Here is a 26,735-nt window from a genome sequence, read left to right on the forward strand (position 1 = left end):
TGGCTTCATTAGCACTAACAGCATTACATATTAAAGTATACATTTACATACAGTATGTGACAAAAGTCTGACCATAACGCTCATATGTGCTTTTTGAACATCCAAATCACGATTTAGTCCCGCTTTACTTTTATAATAATCTCCAGTCTTCTGGGAAGGCTTTCCACTAAATTTCAGAGAGTGGCTGTGAGAATTCGTCCATTCAGCCACAAGAGCATTAGTGAAGTGCTTGTGCTATTTTCTTATGGCCACTTCCCATTTTGTGAAGCTCAACAACCTTTTGCCTCACATCACAGCTATATTCCTTGTTCTTACCCATTGTTATGAATGACTAAGGGAATTTGGCCTATGTGTTACCTCATATTTATTCTCCGTGAAACAGGAAGTCATGATTGAACAATTTCCTTGTTACCCAGGTGTACTAAAAATTGTACTTCAAATATATTTTACTTATATGAATTCATAGGGGTGCGGATAATTGTTGCACACCTATATTTAACAAAGAAATTTTTAGTGAAATTTTTAAACAAAATATCAAAAGGTTAAACAATAAAGAAAATTTTCACAGCCGTCTTTGCTCATATTTACCAAGGGTGCCAGTATTAATGGAGGGCAGTATATATGTAAATATCAGGAAATTAAAGCTGAAATTCTGATCTTCAGGAGTAACAGAGCAGATAATGTAGAACAGAAAACAGCTAAATGTTATGCTGTGCCTGCCAGAGGAACAGCAAATATTTGTTTGCATAACCTTATAAAGAATTCAGACATTAGAGGCTGAAGTTTGAGTCCAACAGTTTGTTAAACATTTCCTACCAGACAGTACAATGCACCATACAGTGCAGAATTAGCCAAAACATTGCTGCAGAAGGATGGGATAATTGTGTCTACTGGACCCTACTGCAAACCCACAACAATCTTTTAATGATTATGATTATCAGTACTGATTAGGAGACAACTTTATCTTGGTTATGGATGCACTGTTGCAAATGTTGTAGCCACTTTGCTAATGTATTCCATATTCATCACATCAGTAATAGTACTATTTATATTTGCCTATTTTTCTTCTTTCAAGCAGCTTGAAATTAACCAATAATCAAGATGTGCATTTCACAGATGTTGCAGTGGATGATCTGCTGTGTATTATTTAATGATGTTCCTATGTAAATTTACTTTTAGTACATAGATTAACATTTCTCACTCTCTAACAAGCTAACAGTATCTTGCTAGGGGCTACAAAACTCGCATACAGCTCAGATTAACTAAAAAGTAATTTTGTCAGCACTGTTAGCTACTCTAAGTACATTAGCCACCAAGCTCTTACTTTTGATAAGAGCTTGATGGATTGTACATGTGGTGTAGAGGCTTTAATACAGATCATAACCACTTCATCCAACACCTAGAGATGCCCCTTTTTCCTAGTATAAAAAGAAAGCCTTTGTTCAACTACAACTGGTGCCATTTTTTTGTGGCAATAAACAACCTATTTAAGCGCTTAGCCACTCCTCAGTCCACTCCACCATACAGAATCCAACACGGTCGTATCTCTGCTCACTTCGACCAAGTGGTTCTTTAAATGTGGCCTTAATTCTGTCATACAGTTTAATTCTGATGTTCTGTTCTGTTGAATTTTCTAAATGTTCAGCGGAGTGTTTATAGCATCTGTTTAAGTCTGTAAGAATTCAATTCATTTCAATTCAATATATACTTCATAAAGCACCATGCCTCTTCTTGTTAATAAGTCTAGTAGAGAATCTTGGACCACTCTTCCATGCAGAACATTTCAAGGTTCTTTATATTGCTACTGTAGGTTTGCGCATGTGGTCCTCTTTCTTCAATTCTTATCCTGGGTTTTTAACAAAGATCAAATTCTGAGACTAAGAGGGCCATTGCTAAACACTGATTTTGTCTTCTGAAATTATGTTTGTTGTTATGGATGCATAGTCAGGGTCATTATCTTGTTGAAATATCCACTGATGTCCAGTAATTTTAGAGGAGGTCTAAAATATGTTGGTAATTTCTGTTATTATGGCCCTGATTGTGCTTGATGATATTTTTAACTGCTGATCTATGTTGATGGATGACATTTGTATTCTACATGTATTCCTGGGCATATGATCCAAGGATGACAATTTATTTGCACAGTGTGAATAATTTGGTCAATTGTTTGATAATAAATGTTATTATCATTATTATTATTATTTTTAAAAACAATAATAAAAAAGAATACCCTATGTCTACAAGGTTTTTGAAATGGACATTTATCACAGGGTTTTTAATACAAGAGATGTCCACAATATGGCCAGCCATAGCAGCACACCCGGCTGTCCAAAATGTTTCCTTTTTGGACTGCAGTGACACTGACTATGGTTTGGCTGAGCATGAAAATACTCTCTGACCCTTTCAAGGCTCATAAACATCAACAGCTTGCTGTCTTTTTTCCTCCCTCTCAGACTCCCACCACAAGCAAACATCAACATGAAAAATGGCACATATTAAAAAATAATTGCTAGTTTCAGAGTCCTGCATGTTCTTGACTTTCAAAATGAATAGCACTGGGGTTAAAATAATAAAACTACAAATTATTTTATCAGTTTGCCTGATACTGATCATAAAAGCATTTTGTTACAGACAGTCCCATCATCCTCCAGTGCATAAAAATGATATATAAAACATATTGAGTATTTTTTTGGAAATGTATAATATCACCCAATACACTGCCTATTTGAGTTCATGTCTATGATACTGACAAAGTGCTAATATTTAAATAATTGTTATTTCTGAATATTGGTCTCTATTCCCCCTAAAAGTTCACATGACCAAATATTCATACTATCTTGTTCATGCTGTGCAGGCAGTGAGCCACTTTGCAAATCAATGTTTCACACTGTTATCACTGGAATAGCCCTTATGAATATATTATTTAGATTTTTTAAAAATTATTTATTTAACCTTTGCTTGAGGCTAGTGTTTACTCTATGTGTGTCTTTCTCATTTGCTTGTTCCTTGTGGGAAAATCATGATGATGAGATCATACCCAGATCTCATTGTGTCATTTTGTTTGTTCACACAAGTTATACAGTTATATTGTTATATGATGTACAGCAGTACAATGTAAGCAACATGTGGAAGAATGCTTTGTATTGATGTATTCAATTCCACATGGATTAGTAGTGAAAGTCAATGAACACTCAAGAAGTATAAGAAAAAAAAACAGTCCATGCTGGATAGCTACGTTTTTCCTGCAATCAACCAAATCCTGCATACTGCAAAACATCATCTGTCAGAAAACATCATGCAGGCAAAAAGAATATCTGACCACAGAAGCATTTCTGAGCTTACAGGTGTTAATAAAAGGTTCATTATTAACATAAAGGAAATTCTTTGCTAGCCAAATATTCAGAAAAATCCATGGTATGTTCCTGAGGTTTAAAAAGAACAAAACAATGACAAAGTGCTAAGAATGGAATGAACACATCAGTACCTCTCACTTCATGGAATTTATTAGAAATGTAAGCAGCTGAACACCTGTACTTGTTTCCACTCTGTCTCTTATAAGTTGATCATTTTTAATTAGCATGCTTACCACTCGAACCATCCTCTTCACAGTGCGTTGAGACAGTATAGACACACGCCCAATTCCAGGTTGATTCATAATATTTCCAGTTGACTGGAACTTCTTAATTATTGCCCTGATGGTGGTAATGGGCATTTTTGCATATCATGCTTTTGCAACATTCTTATAGCCACTTCCCATTTTGTGAAAGTTAACAACCTTTTGCCGCACATCACAGCTATATTCCTTGCTCTTTCCCATTGTTATGAATGCCCTAGGGAATTTGGCCTATATGTAATTACCTCATATTTACACCCCTGTGAAACAGGAAGTCATGATTGAACAATTTCTGTCCTTAGTCACCTAGGTGCACTAAAGAAAAGTTAAATATCAATGGGAATATACTTCAAATATTTTTTTCTCATATGAATTCACAGGGGTGCCAATCATTGTGGAGCTGTTGTCTTGACAAAGGGAGGTAGTATAAAGTATTGACTAAAAGGGTACCAATAATTGCTGCACACCAATATTTAACAAATACTTTTTTTTTTTGTAGAAACCTGTGTTGTGTTTGCAATTGTTCATAATCCATAAAAGCAGAAATTTTTTGTGAATTCTTTGAACAAAAGATCAAATGGTTAAACAATATAGACAATTTTTCACAGCTTTCCTTGCTCATATTTACCAAGGGTGCCAATATTAGTGGAGGACTCTGTATATACAGTATCTCACAAAAGTGAGTACCCCCCTGACATTTTTGTAAATATTTGATTATATGTTTTAATGTGACAACACTGAAGGAATGACACTTTGCTATAATGTAAAGTAGTGAGTGTACAGCTTGTATAACATTGTAAATTTGCTGTCCCCTCAAAATAACTCAACACACAGCCATTAATGTCTAAACCGCTGGCAACAAAAGTGAGTAGACCCCTAAGTGAAAATGTCCAAATTGGGACCAAAGTGTCAATATTTTGTGTGGACACCATTATTTTCTACCACTGCCTTAACCCTCTTGGGCATGGAGTTCACCAGAGCTTCATAGGTTGCCACTGGATTCCCCTTCCACTCCTCCATGACGACATCACGGAGCTGGTGGATGTTAGAGGCCTTGTGCTCCTCCACCTTCCATTTGAGGATGTCCCACAGATACTCAATAGGGTTTAGGTTTAGAGACATGCTTGGCCAGTCCATCACCTTCATCCTCAGCTTCTTTAGCAAGGCAGTGGTCGTCTTGGAGGTGTGTTTGGGGTCGTTATCATGCTGGAATACTGCATACTGATCATGCTCTGCTTCAGTATGTCACAGTACATGTTGGCATTCATGGTTCCCTCAATGAATAGCCGTATGATTGCTGCCAGCATTGCTGCAGAGGTTGAAGGGGTGGGGGGTCAGCCTGTCAGTGCTCAGACCATACGCCGCACACTGCATCAAATTGGTCTGCATGGCTGTCGTCCCAGAAGGAAACTTCTTCTAAAGATGATGCACAAGAAAGCTGGCATACAGTTTGTTGAAGACAAGCAGACTAAGGACATGGATTATGAGACCAAGATAATCTTATTTGGTTCAGATGGTGTCAAGCGTGTTTGGCAGCAACAAGGTGAGGAGTACAAAGACAAGTGTATCTTGCCTACAGTCAAGCATGGTAGTGGGAGTGTCATGGTCTGGGGCTGCATCAGTGCTGTTGGCACTGGGGAGCTACAGTTCATTGCGGGAACCATGAATGCCAACATGCACTGTGACATACTGAAGCAGAGCATGATCCCCTCCCTTCGGCAACTTGGCTGAAGGCCAGTATTCCAGCATGATAACGAACCCAAACACACCTCCAAGACGATCACTGCCTTGCTAAAGAAGCTGAGGGTGAAGGTGATGGACTAAACCCTATTGAGCATCTGTGGGGCTTCCTCAAACGGAAGGTGGAGGAGCACAAGGTCTCTAACATCCACCAGCTCCGTGATGTCATCATGAAGGACTGGAAGAGGACTCCAGTGGCAACCTGTGAAGCTCTGGTGAACTCCATGCCCAAGAGGGTTAAGGCAGTGGTAGAAAATAATGGTGTCCACACAAAATATTGACACTTTGGTCCCAATTTGGACATTTTCACTTAGGGGTCTACTCACTTTTGTTGCCAGCGGTTTAGACATTAATGGCTGTGTGTTGAGTTATTTTGAGGGGACAGCAAATTTACACTGTTACACAAGCTGTACACTCACCACTTTACATTGTAGCAAAGTGTCATTTCTTCAGTGTTGTCACATTAAATGATATAATCAAATATTTACAAAAATGTCAGGGGTGTACTCACTTTTGTGAGATACTGTATATATATATATATATATATATATATATATATATATATATATATATATATATATATATATATATATATAGTATTTTTGTACAGCCATTCACTAAATTATTAAACTTTGCTTAAATGTTTCCCACTGTAAATTTTGAAATATTTATAAAATTGAACTTTAACCCAGAAATGCCAGTTGGAAAAATAACCTATAGAGATTACAAGCATTACAGGCTGTCAGGGCCTGTACAACAGATCTGGAATTTCACTTTAATATTTGATTCTGGGTTTGAGGCAAGGTTTATTATTTCTTGATAATGTGTGACAATTTAAAAACACGGTGCCTGGGGTCATCACTTAATTGAGTCAACTCCTTTCTCAAGATGTACCTTTCTAAGAAGAAATGATGAGCTGCCATAACTAATAGTTATTATGCTCTTGGAGTGGAAGAAAAGAAATAGAATTTGCATGAATAAATCAGCAGTGGATATCAACTGAAAGAAAACTTACCAATAAATAAATAAATAAATCTATGCCTCTGCGCATCTTCTCTTCATCACTACCAAGTTGGCAGTGATGACTGGTCATCATATTAGATGGGAGGACTGAAATCTTTTTAATATCCATCAATAGCTCAATATAATTGCACAATAAAATTATTAGGGCTGAGAGGGATTTTTTTTGGGGGGGGGACAAAAGCTAAGATAACTCTCACATTCATTACATTCGCATGCCCTTTCTCTATCACTGGAATGATGTGTTACGGATGTGTGAGTGAAGCAGACTTAAAATATCATGACCCCTTACAAATTGAAGGACCCCTTAAAAAAATAATATTTAATCCCACATACTTATATAGCAAAATTAATGGCACCCATGAAATATTAATTTACATAAATACATTTTTTACATTTATTCATTTTTACATCATTTCAGTCTCATGCAAATACACTGCTGCCATTTCCTTTTTGCAATGATAAATATGAGACTGCAAAATTCCCATTCATCACCACTGGGAACACCAAAAATCACAGTTTAGTTCACCCCAAGCATACATATATTAACGCAGAAATGTTCATAGGTAACTTTTTTTATTATCTTTTTTATTTTATTACATTTTTAATTTCTTTTATTTAAATCTTTTGCCTTCTCAGCAACACTTTTTTTTATCCAACCTGTATCTCTCCTACCAAATGCTTCCCAAAAGAAAATACCACCTGGCACAGAATTTAATAATCTCTTCCCACTTTATGAGACTCATTAGCAACTTTATTGCGATTCAAGGCAAACCAGGGCTGAACCATTCGCGTAGGGGAGACTGGTTTACCACAAATCTACACTTGTTTATAACATTTATATTTTGTGAGTGTGTTTGTGTTTATATGCAAGAGGCAGTGAGGGCCAGCTGCAGCGAGGCACTTTCATAAATGCAATCTTATTACCTTACAGCAATCAGCCTGAAATGTTACCTCCCCCTAGTGAATTCTCCCAACCCTCTTGATGATCATTTTGACACTGTTTATAGGAAAATGTTTCTGAGTGCAGAAATAAAACTATACGATATGTTATGAGATATGAGATTCTGTACCTGCTGTAGGATTAACAGGTGGTCAAACAGACCAAAAGTATATGGACTCCTGACCATCACACCCATATGTGGTTCTTCCCCAAACTGTTGCTACAAAGGTGGAATCACACAACTGTATAATGGCTTTGCATGCAGTAGCATTAAGATTTCATTTCACTGGAACTAAGAGGCCCAAACATATTCTAGCATGACAATGCCCTGTGCACAAAGAGAGGTCCTTAAAGACATGGAACAACGACTGAACCCCAGGAATACTTACCCAATGTCAGTACCTGACTTCACTAATGCTCTTGTGGCTGAATGGGCAAATCCCCACAGACATGCTCCAAAATCTAGTGGAAATACTTTCCAGAAGAGTGGAGGTTATTATGACAGCAAAAATGGATGTTTAACAAGCACATGTGGGTGTGATGGTCAGTCAGGGTCAGTCCACAAACTTTTGCCCCTGGATGCCCATCCCTTTCTCCCCTTTAGCTAGTGTAAAGTATATTTTAGCTAGTAACTTTTGTTAGTGTAAAATATAATTTGCTGTAGTTAATTCACCAGTGGTCTTGTTAGATGATGTAATTTTATGTGATCAAATACTGACAAGCTTTTGCAGTACAGTGCTACTGAGAAGACTTTGGGATACAGCTATGGACAAACCATGACTTATTGGGAAAATTATTTTTGGCATATCTGGCCATTCTCCCTCAACAACAAGGCGTTTCTGATTGCAGAACTGCTACTTTCTGGATGTTTTTTCTTTATTGCACCATTCTGAGTAAACTATGGAGACTGTGTGAAAATCCCAGGAGATCAGCAGTTATAGAAATATGCAAAATCGGCCCATCCTCCATCAACAATAATGTAAGAGTCAAAATCACTGAGATCACATTTCTCACCATTCTGATGGTTGATGTGAACATTAACTGAAGATGCTGGCCAGTATCTGCATGACTTGATGCACGGCACCGCTGCCACATGATTGGTTGATTAGATGACTGCATTAATGAGTAGGTGTACAGGTGTTCCTAATAAAGTGTTCAACAACTGTATATTGGTAATATGACTACTATTAAATTAAAATTTTAGTGCTTTATTATTTCAGTGCTTTTGCTTTCCATCTTCTTATTCATATATCATTGTAGTAGAGCTTTTTATTTTTCAGTTATAAATTTGATCTTGTGTGTTTTGTTTTCCATTAAATGTCTCTTAGGATTTCCTGGATGATATTAGCTGTTTACGGTAACCACAAGTGAGTAGTGAAACCAAATCTGAGGCTGAAACAAACAACAAAAATTATACCATAATTGGCACAAAAATCCCCAGTGTCACTGTCTTAAAAGATCCACAATTCCCAATGTAGAGATTTAGAGCAGGATGCAGTGGTTTAAAACTAAACAGCATTCAGCCAAGCTAAAACAAAAAATAAAGAGTGTGCATACAGTAGAGAGGTGCATACACCATACACAAGCATGACACAGGAGTATCAGTGGAGTATGGAAGTACTGCTATTAAAGTATACAACTTTTTTTGTTTTGGAGAAGAATTATTTTGGGGTTAACCTTTTTTTAATGCCTTTTGTGTGTGTGCAATTTTTCTTTTATGAATAGAGGCTTATTTCCTTATTGTTTTGCATATTAATCCCACATATGGGAACTTTTTATTTTGGTTATTTCGGTTGCTGTGAATGAAAAAGAGATCTGTATTTTCTTATGTTTATTGCATGGACTGGAAATAATAATCTTCCTTTTTGAGAATTTTGAGTAGCCTACTGTTTTTTTTTCCGCTGAGTGATGTCCAAATTATAAGTGACAGTTATTTAGACTTTCTGGCACCCAAACCCAATATGTAAGGTACCTTGCTACAGTAGGAAAACTTCAGGCTGAGGCTAAGCTCAAAAACTGCTTTCAAATACAGTCAGTTATCTACATTCCTTATATGAAGGTGTTAAACTTTATTGCAGAGGTGTTGCTGAGCTAATCAAGGTGTTCATATCCTCACTGTTGCTAGGTACATAATTGAATAATATTGAAACGGGACTACTTGTTTTTGCTGTGCATTTTATTTTTCATCTGCTTTTTCCTGTATCTCTCCTGTGTGTTCTTACCATCTTAAGCTTTATCTCTTATCTCTATCTTACGTTTAGCAAACTGACACAAGGACTGGCTAAAACTGAAATACTGATCTCATGCCCCCTTTACAAAACATTTTTCTGTGAATACAAAATATACTATTGTATTTTAATACATTTTAGGTACACTGTTATGTTGCTTATTTGGACACATTTACATTTAATATTACTTATTACTCAAATACATATTTCCTATCCCTGGCCAAGGACATGGCTGACTAACAGACTCCCTGCTTTGGCAGAATCCTGCACTTGGTTCCCTGCTCTGTTAAATCGGCCAAAGACTTTAGGGCTGTAACTGACAGTGAAGATGACCGATGTGTTACTCTACAAGGAGGAACTGAGTGGATAATGTACAGCTGTTCACATTTGGCCCATCTTCCCCTTCTTCTTAACCAGCAAATGGATCTGTCTTACCATCGTCACACAAAGAAGTCACGTCCATGAATCAATGCCAGGCTTGTATGTTGGTGGGAGGAATTAAAAAGGCGCAGCTCGGGCATGGCAATAAAAATGTCATCATTCAGCAGTACTGCCGAGCATGGATGAATGTGAAGGGTTTTAGTACTTGTATGTGTGTGTGTGTGTGTGTGTGTGTGTGTCTGTGTGTGGGATGTACGGCTATGGGGGCATAACAACAATGCCACTGTAAGAGCGAGACAAAATGAGGATGGGGCGTCTAGAAGGAGGTACAAGAGATAAGGAGGGGGGAAGGGGCGGTGGAGAGTATTTGAAAACCATCTGTTGAAAAATGGCAGGCTGCAAACATCAGCTGTGAGCTTGGAGGAAAATTGTTCCTCCTACTCACTGGTGGGTTGGAGCTATTTGGATTACAGTTAGGGCAGCAGAATGCAAAGGCAGTTATCTGCTGTCAGAAATAAGCCTTACAGCTAGTTTTCTGCTTTTAAAGCCAATGCGTGGAGACCTGTCTTAATGTCTTGGAGCTGTGTTACTGAAGGCGCTGTACACATGAGTCAAAGTACAAAAGCCTTTGCTTCATTGGCTGATTTTGAATGGAGACTGAGAATTCTTTCACAAAGATACTGTTGTAAATTCATGCAGTGAATCCAGGCTGCAATTTGGACTGAGGGATGAATACATGATAGTTGACCAAAATGAAGCAAGTGCACAGACATGGGATCAAAGGGAAGTATTAAGAAAACTGTTGGTACAAAAAAAAAAGCAAATCTACTGGAAGTAAGCTGGGAAAATGAGGGAGCGAGTAGGATGTAAATGAGACTATTTAAATGCAAACCCAGCAGGCCAGACTTCTCCGTTTGAGCTTGACCCTCTTTTTCAGGTGTCTCTCAATGGGCTATTAGATGTGAGGCTAGAAGGCAACATACAAGCCAAGTACTGCTGGCTTTGACAAAAACCTCTCCAAGGCATGTTAAAGCACAAAAGGATACACTGTAACAGACTACATTTGGTCAAATAATCTACATTTAGATCCTTAAAAATCCCATCATCATATAGGGAAAAACTTACAAGTTTAAGTTACCAAGTTTAAGTTAAGTGATTCACATCAGAACTGTATTAGTGAAGGTTCACTAGTAAAATATAAAATAGAAACAAGTACATGTGAGGAAAATACATGCTGTCAAAAACAACAACATCCAAAACACTTTGAACTGGCCATTATTTAGAAAAAAAAAAAAAAAAAAAAAAAAAACTTTTGAAAGCCTCAAGGGTTTAAAAGAGAGCATCCTCTATAGTAATTATACCGTTAATGTCAGTTTGAACTCAATTGTATTGAATCTAATAATAGTTTTTAATCATCTACTCTGTCTGTGTGATGTTGAATGGATCTGGTACTGATGCAAAACCCACCAAATCATAAAATGTTAAAATCCTCTTTTTGTATCAACTAAAATCTGATAATGTGTTCATCAAAAAAGACTCGCTTTTTACAAAAGTGAACAAAATTATAAGTATTCACAAAAAATTGGCCACAATCAAACGATTGCTTGAGGTTAGCACGGTCACACATCCACACCTTTGTTAGCATACATCAGTAATGCAATCAAGCCTGTGATTACAGTCATTTTCTACTCGAGCACGTGTTTGCCTGCTAACATCATGTGCACACGCACACACACACACACACACACACACACACACACACACACACACACACACACACACACACACACACACACACACACACCCCTTTTGTTATTCCAGAGAAGGTACATGGGCATTAAGCTTTTAACGGGAATAGTAATCTGATGCCATTTGAATCTTTATAAAGTGATTAATGGGAATAGTGAGTCAGAAACTAATGTACTAATGTATCTACAAAAAGAAGAAGACTAATGCACACATGTTTCCAAAGTCAGCTATTCTGCTTTAAAAATATGAGATACTGGATAAATCCATGTTCCTGCCATTTATTCTCCTTAGCCTTAAATCTATTTTCATATGCCGGCTGATGAGCCAGTACTATTTACAGCATTATTCAATTAAGTATGTGCTACTGAATATCTTACATTTAAACAGAGTTTGCACGGTTCATGTATGCGGCATGAATTATGAATTAAACATGAAGGTCATTGCTCTGATGAAATATACAAAACTCTCCTCCAAAGAGGCAAACCTAGGATATATTCAGCTCAATAGTGCAGAGGCAGGAGCTACCGCTGGGGCTTGTACACATTGCTGCCATATCTTTTTTTACCCTCATGACCACCTGACAATTTTGGATCCTTTATCAATTAATTAGCAGTAAAGGATACCTGAGCGTGAGGTGGAGACACTAGTTTGTAATATGGTGCAAATTGCACTGTTTAATTGTCTAAAGAAGGGTCAGGGACAATTCGAAGGAGCAGATGAACAGTGGATGCATACCTGATGCATCTGCCACCATTTTGGCATGGTTGGTGCTGACACACTGGTGTATCACAGTTGTGGATGTTTTGGCCTCGATGAGCCTCTTCCATTATATGCAATTCTCTAGAGTTGACCTGAAGCTCCATGATGCAGCCCACAATACCAGAGCCTATGTTACCATGCAGCTTGGAAAGAAATGGCACACCTCCCAGGAACGTGGGTCCGAACACAACCTGAGTTGAGTGAGGGGGGGACAAAAACAACAACAACAACAACAAAACAAACAAACAAAAACACAACGTTAATTACATATTGTATAGCATTGTCATAAAACAAAAAAAAGTTTTTCACAATACAGAACCATGACAACTTGACATTCTAGAAAAAGTAAAATATAAAATTTTATATATATATATATATATATATATATATATATATATATATATATATATATATATATATATATATATATATATATATATATAATTATTAATCATTTAAAACAATTTGTACTTTAGAGTACCAATAAATTAGGACCGAACACACTTTCCTTGAAGTGTTATGCTAAAAATGTATGCACAGCTAATTAACTTAAATTAAAAACATTTACAATAAGAGTAAATGTACAGCCAACATACACATCACTTTGTGATTATACAATTTTATGCTCCAGAGCATTATAAAAACCCATTAAGGCCAAGATAGCAGCACCCAACTCTATGTAATTATGGTAATGCATTGGAACATTCAGTCTTCTCCTTTTACAAGCAGGAAACCAGATGCTCAACCACAAATGTGAATGACCAGCAATGTGCACTTTTATTAGACAAGGATTAATAACACTAATGAAGATGCACAAGCTTTTGTAATTAGAAAATAAAAATATGGGATCCACTATATGAAAAAGAACTGCACCAGAAATACAGTCAGCAAAAAGAGAAACGTCCTCTCACATTCAACTGATTTTATTTCCAGCAAATTTCTTAACGCGTGGAAATATTTGTATTAACATAAAAACATTCAACATCTGAGACATAAACTGAACAAGTTTCACAGACAGTTGACGAACAGAAATGGAATAATGAGTCCCTGAACAAAGGGAGGGTCAATATTAAAAGGAACAGTCAGTATGTGGTGTCTCCTCCAGCTGCTTTAAGTACTTCAGTGCATCTCATCCTCATGGACTGCATCATATTTGTCAGTTCTTGCTGTGAGATATTACTCAACTCTTCCACCAAGACATTCGCAAGTTCTTGATCACGTCTGGGGACACATGGTTACATGTAACTTTCCACTGCGAGGAAAATCAGCTGTCTTTCCTGTCTCCTTGTAGCACTGTCTTAGTCATCTTACATTACAGACATTGCAGTTTATTGCTCTGAACACATCTGCAGTCCTCATGCCTCCTTGCAGCAGGTCTATGGCATGTTCACGCAGGTGAGCAGGAACCCTAGGCATCTTTCTTCTGGTGTTTTTCAGAGTCAGTAGAAAGGTCTCTTTAGTGTCCTAACTTATTGTAACTGTGACCTTACCTGTACCTGTACCTTAACTGTTTCCGCCTGTAAACTGTTAGTGCCTTCAGGACTGTTCCACAGGTGCCTGTGCAATAATTGTTTATGGTTCATTGAACATGCATGAAAAACATAATTTAAACCCTTTCCAATAAAGATCTGTAAAGCTTAATTGGATTTCACAAAAATATCTTTAAAATACAGTCTCGTGAAAAAGGTATGTTTTTGTTTTTTTGCTGACTATATAATCAGATTAATATTACAAAGTCATTAAAAATGTTATATAGTAGAGTCACGGGTGCATGGTGGCTTAGTGGTTAGCATGTTCGCCTCACACCTCCAGGGTTGGGGGTTTGATTCCAGGGTTTGATTCCCTGTGTGGCCCTGTGTGGGTGGAGTGGAGTTTGCATGTTCTACCTGTGTTGCGGGGGTTTCCTCCGGGTACTCCGGTTTCCAGTTCAAAGACATGCATGGTAGGCTGATTGGCATGTCCAAAGTGTCCGTAGTGTTTGAATGGGTGTGTGAATGTGTATTGATTGTGCCCTGCGATGGATTGGCACCCTGTCCAGGGTGTACCCCACCTTGTGCCCAATGATCTCTGGGATAGGCTCCAGGTTTCCCCATGACCCTGAATAAGCGGTATAGAAGAGGAATGGATGGATAGTAGAGTCATGTTCTGTAGAATGTCCAGGGGTGGAATGTAATGAATTACTCTTATTACAGGACACACGTGCACTGTAATGCTAACTTAACTGTATGTGTTTTATTTTTTATTTTATCACAATTGCAGAGCAAAAAAAATTATAACTCATGTAACCCTGGAAGACTCTAAGCCAATTAAAAGATAGAATGTGCAAATTTTTACATAATTCAACATCTAGACCCAATCAAAACTAAGCAGTTTCCTGCCGAACGTCTGCACTTCAGATGTTAAATGTTTTAGTTTTGGTTAAAAGGTGGTATATAAGTGCAGACCATTTACCATATTTTGTCTGAAACAGTATGAAAGCTCTGCATTACATTTAAAATGGCACTTTGATGTTCAGTAATGATTGCTTGTTGTGTTAAATGTATCCGAGTGCTGTTACAGCCTATATGTAACACTCAGGGTCATGTATATAGGGAATATTTACTTGACAGATAACTATGTAGCTAGAAAAATATGAATTAACATGAGCTAGCTAATAAACCTAGCAATTTACAAAAACACTAACTGCTCACTTAACATAATTGTTCAAAAAACAGTCCTCAGATTTAGAACATTTTCATATTAGTTGTGTTAGCTGTATATATATATATATATATATATATATATATATATATATATATATATATATATATATATAAATCATTTGTATAGTAATTACTCAAATAGATTTTCACCAAGTGAATTATTACTACAGTAGCAGTACTTTTAATGGAGTCAGTGTGTCTTACTTTTCACCACGGCTGGGAATGATGTCAATTCAAATCTAATCAAATCAAATTTTATTGGTCAAGCACACAACCATTCTCACTACAGCGTGCAGTGAAATGCCTTTTATGACTGTCTGGTGACGTATAAAAGTAGTCAAAAGAAATTTGGTATGCGAATTTTCAAAGCACCCCAAAGCAGCTTACAAAGATCCAAAGAAGTGTAATAATTGGTGTCCAAACTGCAGATAAATCATACAAAAACCAGGAAAAATAATTGATGAATAAATGAAAAGTTTCAGTTAAGCAAATCCTATCAACAACTCTCAAAAACAGTACGGTGAGTTTGGAATTTATAACACGGTTCGATTCCTGTTTAGAAAAATTAACCGAGTACGAGGAAGATGAACACTAGATGATTATAGGAAGACCTCAAGCACAGAGTGTCAAGTACATTTCCATATCATTGATTTCTCAAGTATATTTTCCACTTGAAATTTTGCTCTTCTTTTAAAAGTTCAGGAACTGCAAGACCGCATTCCAGAAAGAACCAAAGCTCTTCAGACGCCACACTTGATAATACATTGTTATGTGTTTGCATTATTTTCCACCTCCTGTATTGTCATCTGAAGACATGCAGTATTTTAATCATTTGCTGAGCACAGAAGTTTTGGCTGTTGAAATTTTACTCAGTGGAAAGCAATATCCTTACCAAATTAAATAAGTATACAATTCAACATGCACATTCAACCGAGTCAGCACAAAGATACTCACAGTTTTTCCCTAAGAAAGAAAAAAAACCCATCCAGTCAGTATAGCATTGTTATTTGTTTGTTCTACTCTTAATGAAAGGACCAATAAGTGGGCAGATGTTTTATATATTTATTTTTGTCAAAACTTAAAGTCCAGCAAAGTTCTTGTTTTGGTTTGATATCAAGTGATGAAATACTGTAGAAATCAACAACAAAAGAGTCCGCAGATCAGTATTGTAGATCTTTTAAAAAATGCAGACATGCATCGTATTTTGGGCCTGGGTTACAGATTTAATACAGCTGTCATGGTTGTGCATAATGACAGTGCATAAAGTAATTATAGCACCATGCTGCTGAACTCTCGAATCTGACTGCTTAGAAGATGTTGATTAATTTTCTATAGGAGCAGCTCTGACAATGGCGCTGGCTGTAATTCAAACAATAATTGTATATTAATGCACTCGCTCTAATATGATATAATTTCTATAGAAACCTCTCATTCACAAGGACTTAGAAAAAAAAGTATAATAATTTTCAGGGTGAAGCTTTCTGGTAAGATATGTTTACTGAACATTTATTGAAAGAGTCTCCAGTGTCTGAATTTTGTACCAGCCAGTAAGATTTCTGCCACAGAAAAATTTCCAGAACAGAAGAATTCGGGAATTTCTGTTTTTTCGCTAACATGAGAAGTCGTGTTGGTTTTTTTTGTCTTCAAGAGAGAAAAAAGAGAGGCGGATAAAGTAATCCTTATAGCTGCTATAATGTTAGCAATAGCAGGAAATAACTTGTTTTGCAGTCATAAAATGCAACTGTAAAAGGTTAAAAAGCATGATGTGTCATAAAAAATGATCATCTTTGGCAAACTGCTGTGGAATAATAGGAAAAAGACCACTTCATATTGTGCTGTTATTGGAAAATAATCCACTTCAGAGTAGTAACAGTAACAGGGCTTCACGTCAGGCCACATCACTGATTATTTTTCTATAATAGCATGTTTTCAATCAATATCATGTTTTATTCTTACTTAATGAGTGATCTGTTGGTCATATTATCATGAAAGGCCTTTATGAGAACAGTGCACTGTTCTCCATTTATCTATTAATCCATTTCAAGCTTTGTGATTATATCTGTTTTCATTTTTATTTATCTACAATAGAGGAATCAGATTCATGGTTGGTTACCATCTGCCATCATACTGTATTATTCATCAAAACACAACATGCATGGTTTTGACCTTATTAATATAAGAGAACAAGAGAACCAACTAATATGATGTGAATTGTGTGTGAATATCCTGAACACACATAATTTTAACTGATGTGGTCACACTAATTCATAGTAAATATACAAGAATGTACTTCACTTTTACCATCTGTTCAAAACGTGACTGGATAGTGATCGCAACCCAAAAGATGCCTTGACAATAAATGCGAAATGCTTACTGGTTAAATACAAAATGAAGTTCATTTGAAATCAGTGATAGTATTGGATTTACCTCAGACGAGGGTTCAGATACATATTTCTGTGATCGATTAGCAGTTCCATTAGCCGCAGCTATTTCAATCAGGCATAACCCTCCGTCTTTGCTGACAGGCAACCAATATCTGAGAGAAAGAAAAAGAAAAGAGAAAAAAGAGGAGCGAGGGAGAGATATGGAAATTAAATCAGAATATATATGATTGTATGAGTGAGTAAGAAGAAGAGTGACAGCAAGAGGGGGCACAAAAGAGTGAGATTGTGAGAGGAGGTGTAAAAGGGAGGGAAATCTCATTAGAACATGGAGCATTCACAATAAATCCATTTAAGCATGAAAATGATGCAGACTTGGCCGGGGGAGTGTGGCCTGGTAATGGAGCTGGTGTGACTTGCTGACTCTCGCTGCTTCAAAACCTCACCGTCACACTGCATCAACTCTGCATCAGAGTCAAATCATCCTCAATTACCCTTTCCTTTCCATCACCATTACCACAGGACAGCATGCGCGCTTATTTATACATACATGCATGCGTGTGGTTGTGTGTGTGTGTGTGTGTGTGTGTGTGTGTGTGTGTATATATATATATAAATAATAAAACTGCAGAAATTGTATCGGAAAAACATTGACTTTGTTTCATTTACTACTGTTTACTGCTCTTTAGGGTTTTTTTTTATTTAATGTAGAAAAATTTAATTTCGTTACTTTGAAGGCTTCTTTACATATAAGGGATGTTTTTCTGGAGATTTCAGCAGGTCTTAATGGAATAAAAATAAAAGAAAGGCTTATAAAACACATTTTTATGAAATTAAGAAGTGTTGACCAGTGTTTAGAGGGTTTTTTCATTTTTGACATACTTTTTGACATATTTGGACAAGCAAACATTTGATCATCTTTGAAACAGTGCCTATTAATGGAGTTGATATACTTGAACAAAACCACAAGCAAAATTATTTTTTTCAATCATTTATTCAACAGAAAGATCAATAGATGTGATAATCTTCTGTGGAAAAAGTAAGTAGACCCTTGGCCTCAGACGCTAGTATTGCAGCCTTTAGCGGAAATAACTTCTGGTAGGTGTTTTGCATAATTGTCCTCCAGGCTTGCTGGAATTGTTGACCGCTCTTCCATGTAATATTCTTACAGTTGCAAGATGTTTCAGGGTTTTCTTGCATGTACTGCCGTTTCAAATCCCTCCACAACATTTCAATGGGATACAAATTCGGGCTTTGACTAGGCCATTCCATAAACCTTCATTTCTTCTTTTTGAGCCATTCCTTAGTGGATTTTTAGTGTGCTTATGATCATTATCCCGATGAAAGGTCCACTTTTGATTCAACTTCAACTTTCAGACAGATAGCCTCACATTATCTTCAAGTACTCTTTGATATGATTCAGAATTCATAGTTGAATCAATGAATGCAAGCTATCAAGTCCCTGAGGCAGAGAAGCAACCCCACACCATAACATTTCCACCACCGAGCTTCACAGTTGGTATGAGGTGCTTCTCCTGAAAAGCTGTCTTTGGTCTGCGCCAAATATGTCTGCTGTTACTGTGGCCAAACAACTGTATTTTTGATTCGTCTGTCCAGAGCACATTATTTCAAAAGACCTCGTCTTTGCCTATATGCTCATTGGCAAACTGTAGTCTTACAAAGGCTTTTTCCTGGCTCGCCTCCCATGCAGGACAAATTTTTGCAATCTCTTTCTGATTGTAGAAGCATGCACTTTGACACCAACAATTGCAGGACTTATTAGCAGATCCTGTGCTGAAATTTTGTGGTTCTTGGAGACTTCTTTTTGCATAAGATGGCCTGCTCTTTGGCTGAATTTTCTGGAATGGCCAGTACTGGACAAATTGGAAATTATTTGAAATCTGAACCATTTGTAGATTATTTTCCTTACAGTGAAATGATGTATTTCAAATAATTTGGAGATCTTTTTAAATCCCTTGCCAGACTCGTAGGCATCCACAACATTTTTTTTCTGAAGGCCTTACAGAACTCTTTAGATCTTGTCATGATGACACCACACACCTCAATAACAAAGGGAACACCAGACACTAGATATGAGAGGAGTATAAGTAAGACGGGGGTAAATATGATTAAATATATTATAAATATAAACATATAAATATAAATACATTTATAATAGATAATAACATTAGACTTATTTCATGTTTCCTCCAAATATCAAGACAGGCACATAAAAGGTCAGTGAGCAACATTCATGAATTATGTGAGGCACAAAACAAACACCATTCATTCATCTTTATCTTCCATATGACCCTCTGCCCTCTCACTCCTAGCTTTTTTACCAGGTGGTCCAAAGTAATTTAATATAGTTTTTTTTTTCATCCTGCCCAACTGACTGTCTTTGACTGTCTTTCTCTCCCCTTCAAACTCTTCTCTCTCTTACTTGCCTTTTTTGTGACTATTAACAAAAATAAGAGTGACAGCCCATAGGGTAAAAGCCCATAGTGGCTTGAGAATCATATCCATATGTAACTATTGACCACGTGATAAATATGTGGGCTAATAAATATAATAAATAATGTAATAAATATGTAGGCTAACAGAACTGTGGATATAAAACTTAGCAATAGATTAAACCTGGATCATTTCAGGTACGTGCATGCAGCTTTATCCATATCAAAGTTTCTACTATCACATCTGTTAAAGTAATTGTTTCTGTCAGATTTTCAGCTCCATTACGACTCCATTAAATTCGCTGAGGTGGTCTGATCGGTCCTGTGAGAACACACACTGATAGAGAAGCGTTCTCATTGGCTGCAGCCTGTAGCCCCCCCATTTCCAGCCTTGGGTGGATAATTTTGCTTCTTTTTGGAAAAGCTTCAAATAGGCAAAATTAAATGCTAATAGAATAAGACCATTTCAAATATGAAATACAAATATCTACAGACCTGTGGTGCTGACCGCACATGTCATGAAGACCTTTGAGAGACCTGAAGTCAACTATGAGTGACTCCATCGATCTGCTGCAGTTTGCATACCAGGCCCAAATCAGCATGGATGACACAATCATCTACCTGCTGCATAGGGCTTACTCGCACCTGGAGAGGCCAGGAAGCACAGTGAGAGTAATGTTTTTTGAATTTTCCAGTGCATTTAACACCACCCCCCCCTGCTTGCAGCAAAGCTCTCTTCCATACAGGTAGACCAGGACATGGTGGCCTGGATCATGGACTATCTTACCAGCAGACCACAGTACGTCAGATGTGGTGATGTGCAAGGAACTGTACTTTCACCTTTTCTATTCACCATATACACCTCTGACTTTAGCTTCAACTCTGGAACATGCCACCTCCAGAAATTCTCTGATGATTCCTCCATTGTGGGCGTGGTGGAGAGCTTCATCAGATCTAGTCATAGAATAACCACCTTCAGCTCAACATCGGCAAGACCAAAGAGCTGATAGTGGACTTCTGCTGGAACAGAAAGCCCCCAACACCTATTACCATCCAGGGGGAGAAAATAGAGATGGTGGACTCACACAAATACCTGTTAGTATACAACAGACTGGACTGGTCAGAAATCACTGAAGCTCTCTACCGGAAGGGACAGAGCAGACTGTTCTTTCTTAGGCTCAGGTCCTTTGATGTGAGCAGCAAGCTACTGCAGATGTTCTATCAGTCTGTGGTAGCCAGTGCCCTTATCTTTGCTGTGACGTACTGGGGAGGTGGAATTAAGGCTGACAGACTCAACAAGCTGGTGAAGAAGGCCAGTTTTGTTGTTGGTCAAAAAACTAGACAATCTGGAGGCAGTGGTGGAAAAGAGAATGAGAGACAAAATTAGGTCCACTTTGGGAAACCCCTCTCATCCACTGTGTGTTGAGCTACGGCAGATGGAGAGCATCTTCAGCCACAGGCTCATCCCCCCCAGGTGCGGAATGTTTCATATGCGCCTTTGAACCAACAGCCATCAAACACCTAAACACCGCCTCCCTTGACTTTACTACTCTACATATATATTGCAATATATTGGTGTAATATGGGTATCATATTGTAATATTTATTTTGTTTACATATCACTATTTCATAGTATTGTCATATGTCTGCACTGGTTATACCGTACATCGGCTATATGTATATAGTATGTAGTATTGTGTATACTCTACATATGTGATATGTATATGGGCTATATGTATAGAGTGACTGTACATTATTGATTGTTGTATATATTGTTCATATGTTCATATGTACATATATAGTTTGTGTTTATGTCTGTACATATTTATATATGCATCCACTGTATTCTTTAAATATCCCTGTATTTTTCGCTATCTCTGTTTTCCTTCACCTGTGTTGCTGCTGCTGTGACACCCAAATTTCTCTGACTGGGGATTAATAAAGTATGATCTTATCTTATAAGAAGAAATAGTAGTAATAATTTGAACTATTAGTTTTTAATTAATTTGACTATACTCAAGATAATTTTACTTGCTAAGAAAAGCTCATTATGTCACAGTTTTCAAAACTTACCAAAGTGTACATACACAGACATGCTGAGAGCCAATCGCATTTCAACCTACTTTTGGCCAGAATGGTGTACAAAAGAGATATAATCCATGGGTACAGTGTCTGAAGCTGAGAGATATACTGTGATAATAAATGTTAAATGCTTATTACAATTTTCCTGAGTGCACAGTGAGCATTATAAAATCTCTGTTGATTAGAAAAAGAGAAAATGCTACAGTAGTAATGCTATTTAGGAAAAAACATTTTGCTTGCAACCTAAGGTCCCCAGCTGTGTAGCTTCCACAGGGTATACCTTTCCAGAAATCCAGGTAAAGATTCAGATCCTTAATGAGCAAGCCAGAGGTGACAGTGGCAAAGAAAAAACTGTGAGAAAATATGAGGAAGAAACCTCAAAAAGGACTCAGAAGGCAACCCATCCTCATCTGGGTGACACCTGATAGTGTGAATAATAAATCATCACAGTATACAGTGTAAAGACAAACAATGTTAAGGGTGTTGAATGTTGTAATGTTCAGTATGAGCAAATTGTGAGTCCTATTACAATAATAGGATGAGCACAGGACAATATGCATGATTACAGCAGCAGTAACTAGGTGAGAATCAAGGGCATACACTGTTTAAATCTTAAGGGTATCCATGTGAGTCACAATTCACACATTCCAGAGCTAAATAACCACCTCCTTTGGATGCTAGACAATTATTATGGGTTTAGCATTCAAAAAGACACACACACACACACACACACACACACACACACACACACACACACACACACACACACAGTCATATTTCTTAAGACTGGTATTGACTGCATATATTCCACTGTGCTTATGCGCTTCACTGTGCCGTCCTTTCATTGCTGGGTTTGTGTACTGTATTCTGTGCTGTGGGGGCGGATTCCTGCAGGCTACCATCGCTCTTTTGAAACGTCAAAGGATGACTCGTTCGAAGTCATGTGAAAAATGAAGTAACTGGCTTGATATGAATGCAATAAAAGGTCTCCTGACAAGGATCTAATGTAAAAGTTTCTTTAAACATGGTTGCCCCCAACCCCAACCCCACCCCCACCCCCCACAAATTCTATATTTATTTATTCAACTAGTATATGTGATGTCAGTATTTTCTGACAAGGTGGAAATATATGCTCATCTTCCCAGTGCCTATAAGCAAAAGAAGGATTGGATCACATAATCAGATGACACTACAGCAATGCATGTTTGGCATGCCCTTAAGCATCTCCATGGAGAAACAACTAAGTCAGCAACAAATCAAATGAATGCCACTTAGACAGTCAATCCACGATGACTGTCTCAGGGGGGAAAAGGCAATGCCGGTACATTACTGATAACAGTTTTTGCCTGGTTAAATTTGGTTGCAAATGCTCAAATTGGAGGAAGAAGAATAGGAGGCAAAAAACTGTAATTTTCTCTCTGAATTGCTCCATTTCCAGCTTTATTCAGGCTCCACATTGTTTCTCTGTGTGGTATGTAAAGTGCATACCAAATATGTATGTCATCTAATTATGTGATTCAAAAGTCCTTAATTTTTTTTACGTCCTTTAACAGAGGAGCCTATAATATATCTACAGGTGTCTAACAAAGGTATGGCTGTAGGAAGAAAAAAAGATCAAGAACAAGGTTACAAGAGTTTTCAACTTGTTAGGTATTCTACCCTAGAAAGCAAAAAGAAACAAACAAAACAAACAAACAAACAACAACAACAACAAAAAAAACACCAAGGTCCTGATTTAGCAATGTTCAAAATACCCTGCCGTTCCTCATTGTACCACAACTGTCAGCATTCCCAAAAAAGCATCTGTCTTTTCCCATATGGGAGCTTCTCTTACTGTTTTTTTCTAAAGCAACAAACAGTCTTCTATTTCTGATTGTAGCAGAGGTGGGAAAGGGAAAAATAAGATTGTCTAATGGCCAGATGCAAGCAATCAGACCGATTGCCCTTGCACTAATTTGAATCAGCCTTGCAGGACACCTCCTTGTAGGCAATCACTGCCCTTCAACTTCAGGTAGCTCTAATTACAAGGCTAGGCAAGTTATGAAACTCGTTCTGCATACAGATTGATGCATTAACACGCAGTAAGACCCGCAAACAGGAAATGCAAACTGATGCGCCAGGTATCATACGTGTACCAGTTTATGAGACTTGATTGCAGCCATTTTATGATGCTATTGTTTATGAAAACTCTAATAAATACTATAATGCTGTGATCTATAATGAAGTGATGCTTATCTTAATTATGGAATGTTAATCACATTACAGATATTGCCAGCTGTTTATATTAAGAAGCCTATCACAAGATGAGACCAGAATTATGAGATCAGAATCCATTTGCAAATCGTTTCAGTTGGTAAATGCTTCAGTTTTAATTCTATAACAAGGTTTTTGAAATGTAATAAAAAAAGAAAAGATATGTGCACTTGCTTGTACAGTATAACTGAACTGCCCTATCTAGGCTGTAATGACTGGATGAATATACCATAATGACTACTATCTAAAATTATCATAAGCCATTACATTTTCTTTCTTTGTGTCTGATTACATATAATAATATATCTGCTAATGTAGATACATTCTTTTATACACCTATTCTCTATCTGTGTAAAAAAAAAAAGCGGGTGTGTGACAGAAACAGAGACTAAGAGTAAGGAAGCCTTGCCTACTACCATTAAGGGTTTTCTGAACCACATATCAAAACTAGTTTGGTATTTCTCTAAAAAAAAAAAAAAAAAAAAAAAACCCACACAGTGTACATGGATTGGTCGGAAAAAAGGAAGGAAGGCGGAGAAAGAAAAAAGGAAGGTGATGAAAAGAGTAGGAAAGTGAGCCTTGCCTACTAAGACTTTTCTGATCCCCATCAAAACTAAATTTACATTTCTTAAAGAAAATGTACAGTGCAGAACGAAAGGAAGGAAGGAGGAATGAGAGAGAGAGAGAGAGAGAGAGAGAGAGAGAGAGAGAGAGAGAGAGAGAGAGAGAGAGAGAGAGAGAGAGAATGAATTTGGGGAAAGTAAGGGAAGAAATAAAGAAAGGAAAAAGAAAGATATAAAAGAGTGAAAGAGAATGTAAGAAAAGCAAAGGAGAAGGAAAAGGAGACAAAAAAAAAGAAAATAGGAATAAATGTATTGCCTGGAAAGAGAAATGAGAGATGTCGAGAGAAGCAGAAAAAAAGAGGAGAAATACAGGAAGGAAAATAGAAGCTGTCAGATATTAGAGAGAATGAGAAGAAAAGGAGAAGAAGATGGAAAGAGAGAAATAAAAAAGAGAAAGAAAGAGGAGAGAATAAGTGGCAGGGGGTCTGATGGTGTGTGGCTGCACTGTTTGTGAGATCATTGTGATGATCAGTGGCAGCTGGAATTCAAAATGGCAAACATTCGATCAGTGAATCTCAATGGAAAAATCTGGAACTTTAAAGTTTTAGTCAATTTTATCAAACCAAAAAATAATATATTCTTTAATTCTTGATGAACGATCTTTGAAATGCAGCGTGGACATAGGATTATTCTGTAGGGTGAGCAAGAAGAAGATGACGAAGAAGAAGAAGCACGAGGAACTCAATTACAATGCAAGGCTTACAAGCAGTATAATAATTGCTTTATGTAATACTTTATTGCTTGACCAGGCACACATCCAGACAAAAAAAAAATAATAAAAAAATACACACAAAGGTCCTGTGTTCAAATTCCATTAAAGGAGTAGAAAATTAGCTAAATATAATTAGGCATCATGGAGCAGTACACGGATGGCTGGTTATATAAGCAGTTAAGGAGAGAAGGTTGAGACAATCCAAACTGCTGTTAAACCTCTGACAAAAACAGCAGCGAAGCCCGAGAGCATTTCCCATTCAGAGCACTTGGCTGGATACAGGTCGTTCCTTTCAGCACAACAGAACCAGGGTATAAACAAACACCTATTCAATATTTCATCCAGCAAAAAAATAAGCGGTTCTCATGCCCCTCTCAGCTGTAACTTATTCATCGCATCATCCAAAATCAAAAGCAGCTTTTTGAGCTCAGCAGGATGGGATGTGTGCTTAAATTATTCAGCTTTCAGTGCTGCCTTTCTTTTTTCTCCCTCCCCCTTTGGCCTCACTTCTGATCTATTGCTGTAATAAGAACGAAGTCTCACCAACTTTTATATCCGACTCATTGAAGACTTTCTCCCCACCTTCGGCACCTCAGCCGAGACATTTTTAACCAAGGCGGTATTAATGGATTAGGTGATATATTACCTGAACAGCTTCGCTCCAATACAATTATCCTGTGTTGAGGATCTGTTAGCATGAGTTTTCAGTGTGAAAGAAACAGCATGCAAACCTGAGCTCAGATCTGATGCAATGCGATGACATCTGTACAAACACAGGGCGCCTAGCGTGGGGAAAGACACATGCAATTGGTCTTCTGTTACAATGCACATTTCAACAAAGGTTGCACTGAGCTGGGGGAGAAAAAAAAATACAGCTAAGATAAAATACCGGAGAGATTGCTCGAAGTGTGGAAGGTGTCAAGAGCTGGCAACAGATGGCAGTAAAACATCATGCTGTGGAGGCTTCAAAGTAAAGTGTGCACGCGCGCACACACACACACACACACACACACACACACACACACACACACACACACACACACACACACACACACAAAATGCAGCTTCAGTGGTGGGTGTAAAGAAGCAGAAAAGG

At 37.4% G+C, this 26,735-nt stretch overlaps 1 long non-coding RNA gene across 1 annotated transcript; it reads right to left on the reverse strand.

Moving 5' to 3' along the window:
• Nucleotides 1-16,668: 16,668 nt before the first annotated feature.
• LOC124626531 (uncharacterized) lies at nt 16,669-26,583 on the reverse strand. Its single transcript, XR_008393814.1, has 2 exons — nt 26,286-26,583; nt 16,669-17,671 (listed from the first exon to the last, which is right to left on the reverse strand). It is a non-coding gene; the product is annotated as an uncharacterized LOC124626531 (long non-coding RNA).
• Nucleotides 26,584-26,735: the final 152 nt, after the last annotated feature.

The sequence above is a fragment of the Ictalurus punctatus genome, chromosome 29 (genome assembly GCF_001660625.3).
Source record: "Ictalurus punctatus breed USDA103 chromosome 29, Coco_2.0, whole genome shotgun sequence".
Classification (NCBI taxonomy): domain Eukaryota; kingdom Metazoa; phylum Chordata; class Actinopteri; order Siluriformes; family Ictaluridae; genus Ictalurus; species Ictalurus punctatus.